The 16,418-nt window shown below is 40.1% G+C and overlaps 1 pseudogene; it reads left to right on the top strand.

The window, feature by feature from the left end:
* LOC112627521 overlaps nt 1-16,418 on the top strand; it is a 37,277-nt pseudogene that overhangs the window by 13,512 nt on the left and 7,347 nt on the right.

Here is a 16,418-nt window from a genome sequence, read left to right as displayed (position 1 = left end):
AAAAAGTCAGATGTGTTTTTGATGAAAAAAATTATAAGAACAGTATGCAAATATGCTCTTTGTTGAGAAAGAAAGAATAATTTTGTCTAATTCAGAGGTTATTTGAAGATTGTTTTAAAATATGGATTTATGAAGGAAATAGAAATAAAATAAATTGGAACCAGAAAGTAGGAGAGAGAAATGTAAAGAAAAGTTATAAACATGAAAATGTGTTTTTGGTAAAAAACATGAAAAAGAAAAGAGAATAATTTTAAATAAGAAAGAATCTTGCATGGTAAATTTTGTCCTACGGTAAAGTAATTCATTATTTAAGATAGAGGAAGTATAGGAAAATGCAGAAAGCCCAAGTATGTCATCAGTGGTCTGAGTAGGTTGCAGTAAGTTTCATCAAAAATAATTTATAGAAGGAATTGTTTGTATGATCAAATTGGCTATAATTAGAAGGAAATTTAAAAGTATTTCTAAAGATTGAAATTGGACCTTAAAAATGCATTAATCCAAAATGTTAAAATGTGGTTCTCTGTGTAAAAACAAGATTTTCTTAAAGTATTGATTTGCTCTTAGTAGAATTGCAAGAGGTTTTGATTTTTAATTCTGAAACCCATTTATTTAATAGCCATCTTCTAAACTACAGACAGTTTCTATTTCATCCAGATATCTAGTTAGTTTATCTAGTTTCAGGTTAGAAAATGCTGTGTTTTTTATTCAGAATGGTAACTTCATTTCTTGAGGTAAAATTTTCCTTTTTGAAACTTCTCAGACTTGTATGTTAGAAGTTCAACTTTTGCTGTACCTCACCACATATGATTTGTAGGACATACATCATTGCCTTCTGCTCTTTCTTCCCTTGAAAAGGTGTATCATTTTGCTTGGCTCTGGTGATAACTCTCTCCTTCAACCTTTTTGTTAACTGCTGTAACTTGTGTGTGTGTGTGGAGACAAGGTCTTACTATGTTGCCAGAGCTGGTCTTGAACTCCTGGCCTCAAGTGATCCTCTGACCTCAGTGTTCCAGAATTCCAGGATTACAGGTGGGAAACACTGGGCCTGGCCAACTGCTGTAACATTTTCTTCAGTTTTAACTCTGTTGTTATGACCTGATGCTGACATTTTATTTTGGAGGTCTAGAAAAGCAATGTTTTCCTCCAATATAATTTGATTCCATACTCTTGGCTTTTCTTGATGTGTCTGAATTGTTCCATGAAACCAGGAAACTTGTCATGCTATTACTAAGAGCCAAGAATTCTCCTGGTCAAGGTACTAGTTTTCTTGTTTACATTCCTCTATAAATAGCATACAGTCATAATCTGGGATATACCCTTCATGTGTCTGATTAATTTGAGTTCCGGGTTATCTAAATGGGCTTCACCTAAGGAGGAGAAATCACACTACAGGAGATTTTTCTTTACCTTTTTGGTAATTGGCCTTAAAATATATATATATATATTTTACATTATATGAAGATAATACCTGCATTGTCTTTATTAAGTTTTGATTATTTAGGAAAACTGGGCTTTAAAGAGGTTAAGATTTTAATATCCATGCAACTTTCTGTGCTGCTTTTGAGTCTTTTATCACTCTGAATAATGAATAACTTATTTTATAGTGACTGGTGATTCTGTTTTTTAAAATTATTTTTATTTGTTAAAATTTTTTGTAAAGACAGGATTTTGCTATGCTGCCCAGGCTGGTGTTGAACTTCTGGCCTCCTGCATTGTCCTCCCAAAATATTGGGATTACAAGCATGAACCACCATGGGGGCTGGAGCCTGTGATTCTCTTTTGATCAACTGTTTTGAACCTTTTAATATCTTTGGCAGTTTTCCCCAGAATCAATATTCTAAATTATCTCTTTTTGACCTAAAATTAACTGGGATTTTCTGGGTGGGCCTCCAGAGAGCCTCAAAAAATGTCTCTCTATCTTGCAGAGATACTAAATGATTAGACTTAGGTAAATTGTATGGGAGGCATTGCCAAATGGTAAGTGATGCTGGATCTTCTTTCAGTTACAATTAGAGGTATGCTATTAATATAAAGTTTCAAAAATTATTTAATGTTATTAAAATCTGTTAATTTATCAAAAGCCATAATTTTATTGCTATGTTGAAGGTTTTCTAAAGCTGTATTTGTGTGGCTATCTTATTAAAGTGAGTATTCTAAGGATTATATAAAATTTATAAAAGATTATAAAAAATTTATAAAAGTCCTGATGTGACACTGTCAATCATGATTCTGGTTGTTATCGTAAAATACTGCAGTAGTATAAATAAATAAATTTCTTTGTCAACTGAGAGCTTTCATCAGATTTTAATCATGGCTATTCTACGTTTTTGTCATCTGTAATTACTGTTGTGAATTCTTCTTTAAAAGTATTGCAATCAGCTATAGTCTAAAATTGCTTTTCATGGAAAACGCTCTAACAAGGGCTCTTGAACACAGATATCTGATAACTTTAAGATCAACGGACTCAATCAAAATTTCCAGAGCCCTAATTAAAAAACCAGTGGGTTCATAAAACTGCTAATTAACATCAAGCAAAACAAAACAAAATCATGAAACTAAGCAATTGATAAAAATAATGTTCTTACGACTCTTACTTAAAACCTTATTGGTTCTTTACTTAAATGTTTTCCAGATTTCAGGAAATTTTATCTCATAAGCTATCTATAGTTTATAACAATTTGGTAACGCATACAAAAATAGAAGCAACGGCTTCTTCTCCCTACTTGATTCTTCCAAAATTCAGAAACTATTCATGAGTATTTTTATTCACATAAGTTCAATAAAAATACATTCTCTCTTGGGGATTTGGGGCGGACCTCAGCTAGGCTCCGCTCGCGGGTCCTGGAGCCTCTGGCCTCACTAGTGCAGCCCGGTGCGGCCCTCGTGAGGCGCGGCTGCGTGTGCGCTGGTCTGGCCTGGAGGAAGCGCCCCTTTGGTCTCCCGGGGTTTAGCGCGACTGGCCGCAGCGGGGAATCCCTCATGGACCCGCGCCGGGCCAGATGGCGCTGCGGGCGGACGCCCCCGCGGGTGAGTGGCTTTCCCGCTGAGGGCGGGCCCGCGTGGCCCCCGCACCCCGCTTCCAGTCCCGCGAGCAGCCGGGTTTCGTGCCCTCAGGTGGCTGTGGTTAACAAGTCGCGAACTTGTGGGAATTCGTCCATCAGGGTTTACCTGGTGTGCTCGACGTTTTCCAAGTGAGAGGTAAGAGTGTTTAAAGAGGGTTCGAGAACATGTCTTGGACAACTGCAAATCAAATGACTGGAAAATTGAGAGCTTAACAGCTGAATTTGTGAACTTAGAGTTCCTCCGTTTAATAAATGTAGGCTTGATTTCAATTTCAAATCTCCCCAAGCTGCCTAAATTGAAAAAGTTTGTACTCAGTGAAAATAGAATCTTTGGAGGTCTGAATATGTTTGCAGAAAAACTTCCAAATCTCACACATCTAAACTTAAGTGGAAATAAACTGAAAGATATCAGCACCTTGGAACCTTTGAAAAAGTTACAATGGCTAAAAAGGAGAAGATGAGAAAGACGAGGAGGATGAGGATGGTGAAGAAGAGGAGTTGGATGAAGAGGAAGATGAAGAAGATGTAGAAGGGGATGATGACAAAGATGAAGTCAGTGAGGAGGAAGAAGAATTTGGACTTGATGAAGGTGAAGATGGATGAGGATGAAGAAGAGGAAGAAAGTGGAAAATGTGAAAAGAGGAAAGAGGAAGATAGAAACAGATGATGAAGAAGATGGTTAAGACCCCAGACCACCTGCAGAAACAGAACTGTTCAGTATTGTTTGGACTACTCACGGATTTGGTAGCTGAAAAAAAAAAAAAAAAAAAAAAGTAGCTGTGATACAAACCCCAGGACATCCACCCACCCAAAGAGCCAAAGAATAGGTTCTGTGACATTCTGCCTTCCTCCATTTAGTCCCTCTTGGTAATCTACCACCGAGTTTAGGGACTTCACCCCAACAAAATTGTAAGCGTTGTTAGCTTTTTGTGTAAGACTCTTGCTGTAGCATGGATAGCTGTGATTGGTGAGTCAACCATCTGTGGCTACCAATTACACCGAGATTGTGACAGCATTTTTACTTTTTGTACAACAAAAAAGCTTTGAAAATAAAATCTTAACATTGAATATACATGTGCGTGTGTATATATATGTATAATCTCTTTATAAGTAGGATACAAGTGGAAACCTTGGTTATATTACCAAAATTTTGACTAAAATATCACATTTAAGAATGTGCAGAAAATACCTGGCTTCCAGAGTTCCCAGCCTCACAGTGAGTAAAAATTGTCACTTCCTAGCAGGTCCAAGAACCTTAAAACTGTATGTAAAATCTAAAGTTTGCCTTCTTATGGGTTCCTAGCCCCAAAAGGTTTTTAAATATGAGATTCCTAAGTGATCAGTACAGAGAGAAAAAGTAATTTTTCCAAAACCAACACTGTAATCCATCTGTATTGGACTGTAGCCTTGTGTATTATTTTCAAGTTCCCATTATCTACCTATAGACTAGACTAGACCCTGAATTCTCCTAATTTTCTCTAATATTTGGTTACAACTCTCCAACTAAAAACAAAAGTTGCCCCATTCCTAAAGCCCTACAAGCTGAAACTAGACAAATTTTAAGAAAGAAGTCTCATGCTCAGTGTATTAACCACACAAAAAACTCACCATGCCACCCAATGTCATGACCAGAGATGCTCATCAACTACAAACCAGGATAAAAAGTTGGTGTTTTCACACCATAAACAGCTTTTCCCAAGATGTTGAAATAAGACTCCCGGCCAGGCACGGTAGCTCACACCTGTAATCCCAGCACTTTGGGAGGCTGAGGCAGGCGAATCACTTGAAGTCGGGAGTTTGAGACCAGCCTGGCCAACATGGTGAAACCCCGTCTCTACCAAAAACACAAAAAAATTAGCTGGGCATGGTGGTGTGCGTCTGTAGTACCAGTTACTTGGGAGATTGAGGCAGGAGAATCGCTTGAACCCAGGAGGCAGAGGCTGCAGTGAGCCGAGAGTGTGGCACTGCACTCCAGCCTGGGCAATGGAGCAAGAATCCACCACAAAAAAAATTTTTTAATAAAATAAAAATTTTAAAAAAGAAATAAGACTCCATAACATAATGAGACCTTCCTTAATGTTACCTTTTTCACTTGGCAAGTGAAATGGTGTAACCGAAATTTCACAGTTAATAGCTGCTAACCTAACAGAATCTACCCTAAGAAACCCTTTAGTAACCACTGGTTAAATAAGAAAATGTCTGTACTATTGCTAATACTACATGCTGTACCTAGACACATCATCTCTGGAAAAGTTCAGACCCATGTTTACAATATAAGAAAACAGGCCACATGATTACAACAGGTGTCACTTAATTCCCTATAGTCATTTGATTTATTCAATTAGTTGTCTTTAAGCCTAGATTCTGGTTGAGGTGGGAGTATTGCTTGAGCCCAGGAGCTCGCAATCTGCCTGGGCAACATAGTGAAACCCTGTCAAAAAAAAAAAAAAAAGTTTTAATTAGCTAGGCACAGTGGTACCTGCTGTAGTCCCAGCTACTTGGGAGGCTGACCGTAAGAGGATCACTTGAGCTTGAGAGATTGAGGTTGCAGTGAGAGGCAATGACTCCACTGCATTCCAGCTGCAGTGACAGCATGAGCCCCATCTCAAAACACATGAAAACCAAAGCCTAGGTTCTAGCTGAAAACCATTATGCAAACTAGAATTTGGTCATATAATTATTAATTTTACTTTGTATTTTCCCTTTTTAAACTTTGGATCTGTTATTTATTAAATGTTTGCAGAAGTATGAAACAATGCTGGCTCAGCACTTTGACATAATTGCAAAATTGAGCTTAATAATGGATTCTGGTAGACTTGACTTAAAGCCACTTCCTCCAACCTTCTTTGTTGCGCAAATGTAGCTAAAAGGGTTTTGACACTGACTGCTAGTCACCAATTACCCCCGTCCACTGCTCCCAGTGTGACACAAGACCAGCCACTGGAACAGGTTCATCCCAGTGTCGAGAGACATCAAAACCTAACTACAGGTTGATTGATCAGTGATGCTTTTGGAAAAAGATCTTCATCAAAAACGGGAAATGCAAAAGTTATCAGAATCAAAATGGAGTCACTAATGCTAAAAAAAAAAAAAAAAAACCCTGACAAGTAGAGCCAGAGAAGGCCATGAAGAAAGAATTCTCAAGCTTGTATGCCTGATAACAAAAAGACGGCACAAACCACAACCTTGCACAAAAGTCATCACAAACTTATACACAAAATCCTTCTGCAAAAACATCTTCCCAAGAACTGCCTGTCCCACCTTGGTCTGGGCATCATCACCCTTGTTATTGATCTTTGTAACCAAGGATAATTGTTTCAAAACAATTATGCAACCCTCCTCATTTTTTTTAATTTTTATTTTAAAAGCCCTTGTCAGCTGGGCGCGGTGGCTCACACCTGTAATCCCAGCACTTTGGGAGGCTGAGGCGGGCAGATCACGAGGTCAGGAGATCGAGACCATCCTGGCTAACACAGTGAAACCCCATCTCTACTAAAAATACAAAAAAATTAGCTGGGCGTGGTGGCAGGCGCCTGTAGTCCCAGCTACTCGGGAGGCTGAGGCAGCAGACTGACATGAACCCAGGAGGCGGAGCTTGCAGTGAGCCGAGATCACACCACTGCACTCCAGCCTGGGCAACAGAGCGAGACTCTGTCTCAAAAAAAAAGAAAAAAAAAAAACTCTTGTCTTCCTCTACCTCCCTGAATATGCACTTAGTTTACTATGACATGCATATTCCCATTGCAATGGTCTATCCCCAAACATACATCTTTTCTTTCAGAGAGCCTCTCTCTGTTTGTTCAGATTGACATGTGAAAGAAGAGTCAATTGATGTGGCAAACTTCACTGCTGTATTATTTTAAGAAATGCCATAGCCACCCTAATCAACCCCCACCCTCATCAGTCAGCAACCATCAACAGCAAGGCAAGATCCTCCACCATCATAAAGATTACAACTCACTGAAAGCCCAGATGGCTCTAAGCACTTTTTAGCAGTAAACTATTTTTAAATTAAGATATGTACACTTTTTAGACATAAAGCCATTGAACACTTAATAGACCACAGTATAGTGTAAGCATAAATGTTTATATGCACTGGGAAAACAAAAATTTGTGTGACTCACTTTAATGCAATATATGCTTTAGTGCAGTAGTCTGGAAACAAACCCGCATTAGCTCTGAGGTATGCCTGTGTGTTGTAGCAACTCTGTCTATTGTTTCTCCATGCCCAGGGCTCATTGTTTTTGTTTGCTTGTTTGCTAGTATATTTGTTTGGCAACTGTGGTATTATAAGAAACATATTTGGGCCGGGCGCGGTGGCTCAAGCCTGTAATCCCAGCACTTTGGGAGGCCGAGACGGGCGGATCACGAGGTCAGGAGATCAAGACCATCCTGGCTAACACGGTGAAACCCCGTCTCTACTAAAAATACAAAAAACTAGCCGGGCGAGGTGGCGGGCGCTTGTAGTCCCAGCTACTCGGGAGGCTAAGGCAGGAGAATGGCGTAAACCCAGGAGGCGGAGCTTGCAGTGAGCTGAGATCTGGCCACTGCACTCCAGCCTGGGCGACAGAGCGAGACTCCGCCTCAAAAAAAAAAAAAAAAAAAAAAAAAGAAACATATTTGGGTTTTGTTCTCTGTTCATGGCACAGAGCTCCTAAAACTCTTGGAATTTCCTGAATGATTAGAATGTCTTTTGTTATTCATAATAAGCTCCTTTTGATCACACTGAATTTATACTAATAAGGTGACTTAGGGTGGAGCCCTTAGATAGTCTGGTGATGGGGCTGACCACCAGAAGAACCAAGTGATTCTAGAGGGGAGGCATTTAGCTCCACTCACCCAGCTCCAAGAAGAAAGGTGAGGGGCTGGAGATTAAACTCTGAGAGAACTCTTGAACAATAAATGTTGATATACTTCTGGACTGGTGAACACATGGAGGTGCTGGGAAGGTGGCACCCAGAAAAGTCATGGAAGCTCTGCACCCCTTTCCTTACTCCTTACCCTATGCATCTCTTCCATTTGGCTGTTCCTGAGTTGTATCCTTTATAACATCCTTCGTAATAAATCAGTAAACACAGAGTGCTTTCCCAGCTCTATGAGTCATTCTATCAGATTATTGAACTTGAGGAGGGGGTCATGGGAACTACCGATTTTACAGCCAGAAGTATGGGTGGCCCAGGACTTGCATTTGGCATCTGAAATGAGGGCAGTCTTGTAAAACCAAACCCTGTTAGCCTGTGAAATCTGACACTAACTCCAGGTAGTTAATGTCAGAATGGAATTTAATTGTTGGACACCCAGTTGGTGTCTGGAGAATCAATAGTCGGTTGTTAGTGTTGGAAAACACTCCAGTGACCTTGGCTACACTAGTTTGTTGAAGTCTATTTCCTGGACACTGTGCAGTCTCTGGTGTTACTTATTAGAGGGCACAGCCTTGGGCATGAGCAGAGTCCCTTGACTCCCCAGATGAATCTTAACAAGATAAACAAAGTAACATAAAGAATCATCTCGCAACTTACAACAAAGATGGATTTAAAAACCAAGTGATAATAAAATAATAAACAAATATGCAAGGAATTTTTAAAATTACCTTTTTATTACTTTTTACTCTTTTTTATCATAAAATATTCATTTTATATGTGATTATATAAAGTTCTAAATTTACATTCCTCAAAAACTCTCAAAGCCAAAATTAAAACAGAAATGCACTCATACATTATGTGGTGCTGTGCAATTTACTCAGTATAACTTAGCAATAAATATCCCCTTAAAATCAGGCCACCACTCCCCTCACTTTATAAGTATTATTATTTTGACATAAACTAGCTATATACTAGAAAACTTAATTTGCTACTGTTTTCTTTTTCTATGACTTACGTATTTATTTTAGGGTCTCAGGTACATTAAGTTGGATTAATTGTGACACACTCTCAGCAGTGGCCCTCTAGTTATTTAGCCAGTTATTTTACATAATGTAATAAGCACCTGTAAACCTATAACCCCAAAGTAAAAGCTAAGATTTTGATAATAGTTTACATCTAAATATAAGAGTCTTTCATTCCCCATGCCTCCCTCCCCCCAGCCAAGGTAACCGTCTCCTAAATCCTGTGTTCATTATCTGCTTGCTTTTCTTTTTATATAGTTTTATTATACCTATATGTAAACTCAAATAATTTTATTTTTAAGTTCATAAACATATAACATGCTCTATGTATTATTTTCATTATTTCTTGAAGCTCTTGGGAAAATTTAATTGGAGCCTCTCATTACTTGTAAAATATCTGGCAGGAAAGAAAAGTGAAAGAAAAACTTGGAAATAATCATTTTTAGAAAAGAGAAGTGGGACAAAATTCAGATATTAGGAAACAGAAATACAGGCTATTATCTTACTTTCCATAGCTTGGAAAGTTTAAAAGTTCTTGTTGGATGACAAATGTAAGTCATCACAGTGTAGTAAAGAAAAAAAAAAAAAAACTAGATTGAAGCTCCCTTCACTTGGCTTGTGCAAGTATTTTTGTCTCTGAGCCTCAGCATCTTAATCATTAAAAACAGATTAAAGATATTACCGGTAACTCTTGAAAAAGTATTTCCAAAATAATCTGCAATATGTTAATAGGTATGAAAGGGGAAAGGGTTCTATGGTCAAATAAATTTGAGAAATGCTGAGTTAAATAGGCTTCTTGATTGCAGGCCTTCTCAGATCTGTGAATTAATGGCCTGCACTATAAATCTACAAAAGGGCAATAATCCATACAACACTTCCTAGGCTAATTTCAACATCAAATCCTTTTCTTAAGAATCACCTTTTAAAACTGCTATTTAAGGAACGCTGACTCAGAGACTTTTTGAAACTTAAATGACATAATAATAGAAATGATGAGTAGGATTTGGACATGCAGATGCAAGAACAGAGGTAAGCACTTTCCAGGCAGAGGAAGGAGGATGAGGGATGAGACCAAGCACAGAAGCAAGAAAGCAAGGGCCAGGAGAGAACACAGGGTGATGAGAGGCAGAGAGGAGATGATGGGAAAGCACCTTCAGCATTGAGGCAAGAGTTGGTGGTTTTCTTCTGCAAGTAATGGAGAGCCCCTGAAACTTTCAGAAGAGGAAATTGACAAGGGACAGAGAATAGAGCTTTTAGAAGGATGCTGGGGCTACAGGCCATTGCCTGGATTTGAAGCAGACAGGTCAGGGTAGGGGGGCAGGAAGCCTAGTTAAAGATAGCCCCAGGAGAGGTGATGCCGTGTGCTGATTTAAGCAGTGGCAGTGGGGATAAGGAAGTGGAACTAAATAAGAAAAGAATCAAAAGTGATATTGTCAGGTCTTGGAAAAATGACACTGCAATGGGCAAATTCTTTCAATTGTTCCTTCGACCAAAATTCACTGTGTGTCAAGCACTGTGCTCAGCCTCCTGGATGCAGCTGGAAATAATAGTTATGGTCCCTGCCTTTGTGGAGAGTCAGAAGGAGAAGATTGTTCTGAACAAGTAATTACATGTGTAAGGTGTGTTGCCAAAGGGTCAGTACAGGGAGGAGTTCTCTGAAAGGAACTCAGCAATGTTTTCCCACTAAATAACAGTCCTTTGAAAAAGTAGACAGGATATTGAAAATAATCCATCGTGACAGAACTACATAATCATTTTTTAATACCTCATCTGATCAAAGGCATGTATTCCTATTCTCTACAAAGAATATAGAGTGATGTCTCTACATAGAAAGGGTCTTTTTTGTCTCCATCTACTTTTGCCTTCTGCTTCTATCAGATCCCTGGGGAAAAGAATATCACACCAACAATGCACCTTTGCTTCTCTGCAGCCCAGCATGGCCACCAGAGCCCAACATTCGTCCCCAGAAACAGAACCGTGAGGCTGAGGCCTTGCAGCCCCTTTTTAGTGCCCTTGACCATCTGGTGGTCAGTCTCCAGTCCCCTTCCACTGAAGCTGACCACTGGGGTAATATGCCTGCTTATACTATGAAATCCTGAAAGCAGAAGAGATTTCCTACTATTTACATGCTCCACTGGCTTCTGAGGAGGGTGGGCCCTGTTAAAAGGAAACCCTTTTCTAGTCAACACTCTGGTGGGTTTGGGAATGCTGGCATGGACCCAGAGTAGTGTTTAGTCACTCTTAGTCTCTGCCTAAGAGAGTGAAAAGAAACTAAGTTTCCCATCTGTGGTAATGCATTCTATAGAAGCACCCAGAGGCAAGGGTGACCAGGAGAACAGCAACCTCCTGGAAATTCACAGATATCCTGGGGAGGGTTTCAGACTTCCAAGTGGCATAAAGGGGGTGGAGGGAGCGGGAAACTTCAAGTCATTTATTCTAGATCTCAAAAAGCATAGAGACCTTAAACTGATATTTATGTTATAGGAGGATGCTGTCCTTCAAAATCACCAGAAATTTTTTTAAACTTTTCCCCCTTTTTAAGCAGGGGAGGCTTCTTTTAAACAAAAGCAAGACAGAATTCGATTACATAAAACAAATGTGAGAGGTCATCAAAAAGTTCATGGAAGACACATCTTATGAAAAAACTATACATAGATTTAAAAAATCTTTGCACCAACACAAACTCACACTAACTTGTATTGTATGTATGAACAGGATCTAGTTTGAGGCATTAAGAAGGATGAGACATCAGTTTGCAAATATCCTGTATCAGAGCTACATGGATTCTGCTAAAATTGAACCAAGAGCAAACATCAAATTTATGGAGAAATTTGGGTGGAAAAATGGTGAAATCATTGATGCTTTATGAAAAGTTTATGGTAATAAAGCCCCAAAGAAATCAGCAGTTTAAAAATGGATAATTCATTTTACTAAGGGATGAGGCAATGTTGAAGATGGAGCCTACAGTGGTAGACCATCCACATCAATTTGGAAGGAAAAATATTATCTTCTTTGTGCCCTGGTTAAAGAGAATTGACATTAACAGTAGAAACAATAACCAACATCATAGACATCTCAATTGGTAACTTACACAATTTTTTTTTTTTTGGAGATAAAGTCTCACCCTGTCACCTAGGTTGGGGTGCCATGGTGCAAATCATAGGTCATCACAGCCTCAAACTCCTGGACTCCAGTGATCCTCCTGCCTCAGCCTCCTGAATAGCTGGAACTACAGGCATACACCACTACACCCAGCTAATTTTTAAATTTTTTGTAGAGACAGGGTCTTACTATGTTGCCCAGGCTGGAGTGCATACAATTCTGACTGAAAAAATCAAAGTTGAACACACTTTCTACTTGATGGGTGCCAAAACCATTGTGCCCAGCTCAGCTGCAGACTAGAGCACAGCTTTCAGTGGAAATTTTAAACAAGGGGGATTAAGATCCTGAAGCATTTCTTTGAAGAATTGCAACAGAAGATGAAATATGGCTTTGCCAGTATGATCCTGAAGACAACGCACAATCAAAGCAATGGCTACCAAGAGGTGGAAGTGGCCCAGTCAATGCAAAAGTGGACCAGTCAAGAGCAAAGGTCATGGCAAGAGATTTTTGGGATGCTCAAGGCATTTTGCTTGTTGACTTTCTGGAGGACCAAAGAATGATAACATCTGTTCATTATAAGAGTGTTTTGAGAAAGTTAGCCAGAGCATGAGCAGACAAACACCCAGGAGAGCTTCACTGGAGAGCCCTTCTCCGCCATGACAATGCTCCTGCTCACTCTTCTTATCAGACATGGGAATTTTGTGAGAGTTTCAACGGGAAATCATTAGGCATCCACCTTACAATCCTGATTTGGCTCCTTCTGACTTCTTTTTGTTTCCGAATCTTGAAAAACTTTTAAAAGACACCCTTGTTTCTTCAGTTAATAATGTGAAAAAGACATTGACATGGTTAAATTCCCAGGAATCTCAATTCTTTACAGATGGACTAAATGGCTGGTATCATTGCTTGCAAAAGTGTCTTGAATTTGATGGAGGTTATGCTGAGAAATAAAGCTTATATTTTTTATTTTTACCTTTTAATTACATTTTCCCAAGAACTTTTGAAGTTGCCTCACAGTTTTGAAAAAGGTGGTCTTATGATAGACTCAAATGGTGAGTTGGGGACAAAACTTCCACCTTGCCCCACCAAAGGGCCCTAAGAATCTGTAGAGCATGGATTGAAAACCACAGATCTAGTTTGGCCCTTCTAACTTTATAGCTGAGAAAATAAAAGCCCCCAGAGTGGGTTCAAACTCTTGAGGACCACAAGCCCCTCAGGAGGAAGAGCAGGGGCTAGAATCAATGCCACTTGACTTTTCATCCAGGGCCTTTTCTACTTCCCAGCCCTTATCTGGCCACAACTGTGGGAACACTCATCCGATTCCCATTGACCCATTCATCTCCTCATGCTGATTGGGGGAAAAAAAATGCTGGCCGTTATGGCTTCAGAAAAATATAAATAAAAGCATTTCACATATTGAATATAAGATTCAGAATGCAACAAGGATGAATCCGTTTGGGTCCATTTCTCCTATTTTTCTGCAATTTAAAAGTCAGTAATTATAAAAGTTTTGAAAGCAATGCAATTATTCACTTACAGTACTATAGGGCAAAGTTAAGAAAGAGACCATTTCCAGGAACTTAAATATACTGGATGAATGTGCACAGAAGGGTATCAAGCCAGACTCATTTCCCCAAACCGTCAGCTTCTCCAGTTCCCTTAAGCTGATGGGAAAAGATAGGGTGTGTCTCAGTTTCACAGCCGAGGAAACGGAAATGTAGAGATAGTATGGGAAATACTCGAGTTAACATGAGAGTCAGAACTAAAACCCACCACACACACACACACAAAAAAAAGTGATAAGAGAGGAGGAAGGGAGAAAGAAGAAAACAATGAAAAATACAGCCTTCCTCATGTGTTGATAGCATTCACAGGTCTCAGACCATATTTATACACATCAGTTTTATTTGGGTACTTCCATTACAAGAGGTTAGAAAATAATTCCATATTATATGACTAGCTCTGTAATTTATATTTTATTTTACTTTATTTTATTTTTGAGATGGAGTTTCGCTCTTGTTGCCCAGGCTGGAGTGCAATGGCACGATCTTGGTTCACCGCAACCTCTGCCTCCCAAGTTCAAGCAATTCTCCTGCCTCAGCCTCCTGAATAGCTGGGATTACAGGCACATGCCACCACCCCCGGCTAATTTTGTATTTTTAGGACAGATGGGGTTTCTCCATGTTGGCCAGGCTGGTCTCAAACTCCTGACCTCAGGTGATCCGCCTGCCTCGGCCTCCCAAAGTGCTGGGATTACAGGTGTGAGCCACTGCCCCCAGCCTCTGTAATTTACATCACAGGCTTTGGAGTCAGATATTCTCAATCCAAATGGCAGAACTAAGCACTTACCTGCTGCGTAAACCTTTGGTGGAATCACAATCTATGACTTAGTTGCCTCATCTGTAAAATAGAGAAATAACATCACTCATGTCATATGATGAGTGTGGATATGTATGTAAGATAACGTGTGTGACACGTTGGCACAGTACCTAGGACACACTGAGTACTCAGTAAATACTACTGCTTATTATTATGAAAAGACTGACAGTCGACCAAGAATGGGAACCAGTTTTCTGCTCCAATTCCTCCAGGCACCTCATTCAGCAGATGTTTGCCGCTTTTAGATAGTCGCATTGGGATCATTTTATGTTTTGTTTTGTTTGAAACAGGGTCTTGCTTTATTTAGGCTGGAGTGTCATACTGTGATCATAGCTCACTCTAGCCTTGCACTCCTTGGCTCAAGCAATCCTCCCACCTCAGCCTCCTGAGAAGCTAGTACTATAGATGCACACCATCACACCCGGCTAATTTTTAAATATTTTGTAGAAACGGGGTCTTGCTATGTAGTTCAAGCTGGTCTTGAACTCCTGGGCTCAAGCAATCCAACCACCTCAGCCTCCCAAAGTCCTGGGATTACAGGCTTGAGCCACCACACAGCCACACCGGGCTGCTTCTCACGCTCAAAAGTAATGTCTCATCCAGAAGAAATGTTTAGGACAAGGGCTTTCCTGACCTTTGAAAGAGCGTGTTTAATTCCATAATTGGGCAATTGTGCCCTCGTGTGGCAACTCATGGGTACAGCTTCTGATTTGTAACTAGAAAAATGATGCAGATCATGATAGCAAGGTGTTCTCCAGGCTCAGTTCAGAAGACTCCAGTTTACAAGTGGGTCTCTGATTCCAAAAGGAGTTCTATACTTTTGCTCCTGGAACTAACAATACATCTTCTCTCACTACAATAAACACTGAGGTTAAAAGTCAGCCAGGCACGGTGGCTCAGGCCTGTAATCCTAGTACTTTGGGAGGCCGAGGCAGGCGGACCACGAGGTCGGGAGATCGAGATCATCCTGGTTAACATGGTGAAACCCCGTCAGTCTGATGTCGAAAGCCTATTAAATCATTGTCTACTTGCAATAGGTTCAGGTTTCTCTCCTGCAAATAATCCTGTTTCACATTGTGTTCTAAAAATATCAAAATCCTTGAGACTCCCCCACACTATGTCTTTCTTGCCATTGCTGTTAATCCTATTTGAATTTACTTTCTCCAGACCCTTCTTCTCCGTGTGATTTCTACTCCTCCATCAAGACTATCTTAGAAGCCATCTCCCTCAGCAACATCCCCAGCCTAGATTAAGCTGTCTGCTACTCCCTGGCTCTCATGACACTTTGCATTTTCTCTGCAAATCCCTATTATGAGCAATTTTTCTAAGCAATGAGCAACTTGGACTAGTGTAAACCCCATAAAGACAGGGGTCTTTTTGTTTCATCGATATACCCTTAGCCCCAACGACAATGCCTGATAGACAAGGGGATATTTGAAAGCACCTGCCACATCAGTGAATTGTTCAGTTTCTTTTCCGCTCTCCTGGGACCGTCTGTAGTACAGTACAAACACTCTTATTATCATAAATTTTATTCACTGGAAATACACAGCTACCCACCCACCAAAACCTGTGTTTGCACATCACATGGACTTAATAATCTTCTGCCTACTTCAGCCTTCAAATGCCTGTCCACCTGGATCTCATAGCAGCCCTGAAGTGTTAATACATTAGCATGAGCTGCTGCAATAGGCAGGTCTCAGTTTCCCCAGAAGTACGGCTTGATTGATAGGATTCCTTCTCCTTCTCATACTTAGACTATGGTCGGAATCTTGGAGGCAGGCAGGAAACCCTCCTATATTTGTCTCAGATAAATTGCTATCCCTCCACTTCTCCCAACCAACTTCTCCAGTAGCCACTGATTGCTTGGCTCAGAAGCTGAGGTGGGAGAATTCCTTGAGCCTGGGAGGTCGAGGCTGCAGTGAGCTGTGATTGGGCCACTGCACTCCAGCCTGAGTGACACAGTGACACCCTGTCTCAGAAAAAGAAAG

Source organism: Theropithecus gelada, chromosome 7a (assembly GCF_003255815.1).
Source record: "Theropithecus gelada isolate Dixy chromosome 7a, Tgel_1.0, whole genome shotgun sequence".
Taxonomy (NCBI): Eukaryota; Metazoa; Chordata; class Mammalia; order Primates; family Cercopithecidae; genus Theropithecus; species Theropithecus gelada.
Note: the sequence above shows the minus strand (reverse complement) of the source record. Positions and strands in the feature narration are given on the sequence as shown.